Here is a 6,000-nt window from a genome sequence, read left to right on the forward strand (position 1 = left end):
GTTCCCACACCGAGACCACCGACAACTGCTCAGCACCAGGGGCAGACGCTGCACATATGTTTTCTTCTGTGTTTGTTCAGTGTAATTTTGCTAAAGGCTTTTTCTTGCTACCAAGAGCATGTTGACTTTTGTCATTACTACCTGCAGGCTGAGTGCATGTTGGGGTTCAGCACTGCGACACTACGTGGTACTGGTGGCTGGTTCAAAAGCTCTACAGCCTTCACCTTTTCTGCGAGGAGATGCTCCAGCCCCATCCACAAGGTGCCGTTTGCAGCGAGGCCACCCCAGGGAGCTGTGGGAGCAGGAGGAGCACCAAGAGCACCCCGTGAACTGGAGCTGCTGGAAGCAAAGGAGGGCCAGGCGAAGGATGCCTGCAGTGAGCACTGCCTGCACGCGCTGCTCGTTCCTGCAGCCCCAGGGTGCTGGGGAACCTGGCTCAGGGCGAGGAGCTCTGCTCGCACCACCACTTGCATGTTTTTGAAAGCAGGCAGCTATTTCCCCATCTCCGCAGCCTACATGCTGCCCTGCAGGGATCTCTGCAGCCTGAGCAAACTCAGCAGCAAGGACAGCATCCGCCTGACCTGCAGAGCCCCCAGCCTTCTGGCAGTCCTTCCATCCCATTAGCTTCTCCTTTCCCCTGGGAGCACAGAGGAGCAAAGGGCAGCGAGATCTCCATCAGCCGTCGGAGGCCGCAGTCGCAGCAGATGCTTTCCCCGAACCCCTGGCCCTGCCCTCACCTGCTCCCCCTCTGCAGCATCTGCGAGGGCAGCGGGCGCTCACAGCAGCACCCATGGGACACAGCTTTAGCCGCAGCCACCCTGCCTGCTGCAGGCTCTGCTCCCTGCTCTCCGTGCCAAAGGAGCAGAATTTGCCCATTCTGGCTCTTTCTGAAGGCCTGAGGAGAGAAGTGTTAGGTTTGCAGATCCCTGCCTGCGTGCTTCCCTGGGGATCCACCTTTGGCAGGGCTTTGGGTCCGTGAGGTCTAAAATCTCCTCACAATCAATGTCCTGCCAGAAGGTTATCCACCTGTAAACACGGATAGCTCTTTCAGTTCTCATTAGAGCCTGCTGAACTCCCGATAAAAGTAACTCCATGCACTCGAGGGGAGCTTCCACGTTCTCTGTACAGTTAACCTGACAGCGGTCCTGCAAACCCCTCAGTGCTCAGCGCGGCTGTTTGTCGCTCAGCACCACCAGGGTGTCTCCAGCAGCAGCAAACACTCCTCTTGGCTATCCAGGTAACAGGCCACTAAGTTGAGGTCATCTTGGGGGAAAAAAGGCTGTTTCGATGCTTCCCCCTGCCAGCGGCATCACTCCTCAGTGCTCGCATCCTGGCGGTGTGCGGGGGCTGAGTTCCCTGCCCTCCAGAGGGACAAAGCCACGGCCAGAGTGGCTGAGAACATCTGCCTCCAAGCTCACACTCGTACTAGTTTTTAATCCACATTATGGATCCTAATTAGCTAATTATACATTTTAATTAGAATGTAATTACAGCCCCTGCTTATGTAAATAAACATACTGGCTGTAATTACTGAATTATGAAAAGCGGTTACGAAGTGTGGACTCTGTGAAAGAGAAAACCCCTTCGGAGAGTTTCTGTCCTGGTCCAAGCCCCTCAGCACCCGCCTGCACCGAGCTCCAGGATAACGCACCTCAGTCCTGCAGTCACAGTCACACCAGGGTTTATCTGTCTGTGGGAGATGGGGATTTTTCTTTCATTGTGCAGTTAAGAAGGAAAAGGGAAACAGCATCACGCTGCTTTGTTTAATGCAGTTTTAAGGCCCTTAGCTCGTGTTTTTTGGTCTCTTCTATTGAAAGGCTGGTGTCATTTTATAATCTGCCTTTTCCATCATCACAGGCGCCAGGTGCTGTTATGCAAAGTACCAGAGAGGGCTGGACACACGCAGTAATCCCCTTTCATCTCCTACACTCGCTTGAAGTGTTGATGTATAATACGGGGAGCAGCGAGCAGTTCCCTGCAAAGCACCCAGGAAACAGGCACAGAAAGAGCCTTGTGAAATAAAAACAAACCTTTCTGGAAAAGGATGAAGAGCTGAACTCTGTCAGATGGAAACAGTTCACACACACAAAAAAATGGTCTGGAGTTGAAATAAGTATCAGTGGATTTGACCAGCTCACCTCCGGTGTAGGCATACCCTGCGTCTGTCTTTACATCCTGCATCTGATACTCTACATCTGTGCTGAAATGGAGCTCGTGCCACTAAACAGTACATCTAGGTGAGACAGGAATGGTCAGGATGATGATGGTAAACATTAGGAACAAACCGCAGCCCCAGTGAGCAACTCTCCAGCTCCCCTGCCAACAAACTCCTCCTTCACTGCCTGGAGAGTCCCAGGGGAAAAAAAACCTCCCAGCCCCGTTCGGTCTGCATCTCGCTTCATCACCACCGAGCCATTCGTCATCTTCCACATCTTTCCCCAGCTCCAAAGCACTAAGCCAGACAATAACATGCGCTCAGCATTTCTCCCCGCTAAGGACTGATCTTGTTGTGGCATAAATAGCGCAGTTTTAGAATAATGGGCTATTATTTCCATCCTATTTCCAGTGTGGCTAATTAGCACATTTGTTTTGGTAGGCATAGTTTGATAACAAAGCTTTGCAAATGGAACGAAGTTAGGACTGTATTAGTAATTAGATTCCCAGTGTTTAATAGCTTAGCAGCAAAAGAGGCTCTCGTGCTGCTCAGCCCCGAGGCACAATCGCAGCGATGTCGGCGTGCGTGGAGGTGGGGAAAGGAGGCACGTGAAGACATTACCTGAGGTGACTTCAGGCTCCCGGAGGAACTTTCCAGCGAAGTTAGGAGCTGAAGATCTCTTCATCTGTGGGATGAAGTGGAGCTCACACTATCCAAAAGGTTCCGGAACAGATGAATCCAGGGAAGCAACATGGGTGCCGAAGGGACAGCACTGCCAGCCCTTTCCCCGCTGCTGCAGGGACACGGCTCTGCCCCTGCTTCTCCCATGTGTGCCTGCGGATCAAGTTCACGACCACAACACATGAAATACGCCCCTTTCACTTCTTTTTAGAAATGGAAGTGGGACCAGCTGTGTAGGCATGAACACAATCTAGCTGGTGCATCCCTATTGCTTGCCAAATCAGGTAATTTTACTGGAGCAGCCCAAGTGCTTGGCTTCCCTTACCCCTGTTGGGCAGCAAGGGGCTCGTGAGAGCATCGGCATTTCTGGTGGTGCAGGTGGACGTGGAAAAGGTGCCCAGCCCTTTCTTAGAGCACAGGAACAGCAACCGCCCCTTACCTGTGCTATCAGCCAGGACAGGGCTGCGCAGCTCAGGTAACAGCTGATTTACGTGCAAGTAAATGCATTAGTTTCAAACCGAAAATGATTATTTCCAGTGTTTTCTGATTTCACACATCTTCCGAGTTCAGTCCAAATCTGAGCTCTGCTTCTCGAAACCGTTTGCGATCCAATTAGTCAAGATCACATCAGGCTGGCAGAAAAGCCTTATGTTGCTTTAAATGCTAATTAGCATTCAAATTCATTGTGAGGACCAAAACGTCCAGGGGTTACTCTATGGACTATTAACACCTTATTCCCTAGTTTTAACTCACACCACTTTCTGACATGGAAGGAGAACGCGTCACCTCATCCAACTAACATTTCTACAGCAGGTGTTTGACATTTTCCACAAATATTACTAATGGCAGAACAAACGTAATTAAAAAAAAAAGTAATGTAAATAAATAAATAATTGTGTAGTTGCTCCCAAAAGTGCTGAGCTAAGGAGGAAACCAAGTGGAATCTGTGAGCATCAACTATTTCCCTCTTCTTTTCCAGTCTGCTTGGCGGAACAAATGAGTGGTGGCCCTAAGCCGGAGCCCTCGGGTACCCCTGAGGTGTGCTTAGGGTGGGAAATCCTAAGAACAGAGCTGCCTGGAGCTTACCAGTATTAGCCCCAAGGCTGAATTTCCAACGAAATCCGCAGCGGTACACAGACACGGCTCGGGTCTGTGAGAAAAGTTCTCCTGCTACCAGGGAAAACATCGCTTTTGTCAGTGGTGCGATGATGGAGGCAACCCCACAGGGCTTTGCCTCCTTCCCCCTGCCTCAGAGCAACAGGATTTGGCCCTTGGTGTGCAGGGAGCGGGGCCACAAGCTGCTGGCCTCAAGCTGATGCCTCCGTGTAGCACCATGCAGGATGCTGCACCTCTCCAGGGTGTGTTTGCACCCCAGAAAAGATCCTGGCCCACGGCCCTCAACCTGCAAAACTTCCCGCGAGGCTGCTGCTCATAACAGGCTTATTGCTTCTTGCTGGCAATTTCCAAGGTGCTTATCTAATGAGTCATTAGAGACAAATAAAAAATAGGAGAAAGAAATTGACTTAGCACTTCTTGCAAAAAAATACTCCAACTGGAGAATTTTAAGTAGAGCAAACCAGAGCAATTTTAATAATATTAAACTTAAAGTGACAGCGAAATGAGTGAATACAAAAAAGCAACAAAAACCCAAATATATATAAACCATAAGGCATTGTGAGAAGAATATGATTAAGCTTTCGGAGTTACACATTCAAAATTCAGACAGCGCTGGGAATGAGATTTTTTTCTCTTCTTCCCAGGTTAAGAAATACCCTACCATATAATCACATAACAAAGGCTATAGAATAATTCATACAAAGGGAGCTGGCGCCTGCAGCCTTCAGTGCCTGGTGCCCAGCTCTGCAGCACCACGGCCACGCTTCCCCTGCACGGTGTGAGCTGTGCATTTCTGTGCTCCTGGCTGCAGGAACCTGCTGCTCGGATAAGCCCCACGGCCACTCCACCGTCCCTCCTAATGCTAAAAATCTGCTAAAAAAGCAGCCTGGGAGCGAGGGGGCTGTCCTGAAGCTCTGGAAGGTGGAGGAGGGACCCCAGGAGCTGCTGCTGGAAGGAGGCCTGCCCCCAGCAGTGCCCCTATTTTTCTGGACAGTGAGAAAAATATGCGGCTAAATGCAGGAGCGAATTCCTTCCATGGTGCAGGAACACCTCTTACACCTGCCAAACACTAAATGAATTGCAGCTCAGCAAGGGAATATGCTCCAGAATATTGCAACAAGGTCCGAAGTGATGTGAGCTGCGCTCTGTGCCCCTTGGCTGGTTTTTCTCCGCCTCAGGTAGAAATCACAGGTTTTTAGCGCAAGAAGAAATGCGAAAATTCCCACATACATTCCCTGCGTTAATTTTCATTGTTAGAGCAGTGACAATGACAGCGAGGATGCACAGCTGTCAGGCACTGATTAAATCTCCCAGCAGTGTGCGGAGCAGCGGGAGGCTCTGCTGGGGCCGGACAGGGACCGGCCACCCCCAAAGCACCCCCAGGAACCCATTGCCCAGGGCCAGCGCTGCCCTCGTGACTCTGTCTCCTCGTAACTCATTTGGAAGACGTTGATGGAGCAAGAGGAGGGAAGGATGGTGACAAATTGTCCTGTTTTGCATGGGGAGTGTTAGGAAATCAAGCAGGGTTGGTCGCTAGGAGGCCCTTTCACCTTCCGTGCTCGGTGTTCACACCTGGGAGGGAACAGCGCTTCTCGGCTCTCTCTGGGGGTGTCTGGAAAGTGATCTATTGGTGCTGCCAATAAAATGGAGCAGTACGCCCATGCATGTGCAGGAAGAGAGGTTGGACTGAGCTGGGGGGCCTGGGGGGCCAGGACGGCTTGCATTAATGAGAGGCCCATCTCTGCAGAAAATGCAGCCAGCCTAGGAAAGGTGTGCCTGGCACAGCTCTTTCTGCATTTCCCGTCTCAAAGATGGACACAATGCCAGGCCACATCTTCAGAGCACCGTCAGATCAAAAAGAGCTTTTTACCCTCTCATTTTCGGGCAAATCGTGGCATTTCTCTTGGCTGAACGTAGCCTAGAGGAGCCGGCTGCTACCAGCTCCTCACCTGTTATTAAGGGGTTCTTAAGTTTTGCTTGTGCAATAGCTCTATCGATCACAGCAGATAATTGCCTGTTAATGACGGCGTTCCATCCCGTGTTTTGCA

Source organism: Cygnus olor, chromosome 22, assembly GCF_009769625.2.
Source record: "Cygnus olor isolate bCygOlo1 chromosome 22, bCygOlo1.pri.v2, whole genome shotgun sequence".
Lineage (NCBI taxonomy): Eukaryota > Metazoa > Chordata > Aves > Anseriformes > Anatidae > Cygnus > Cygnus olor.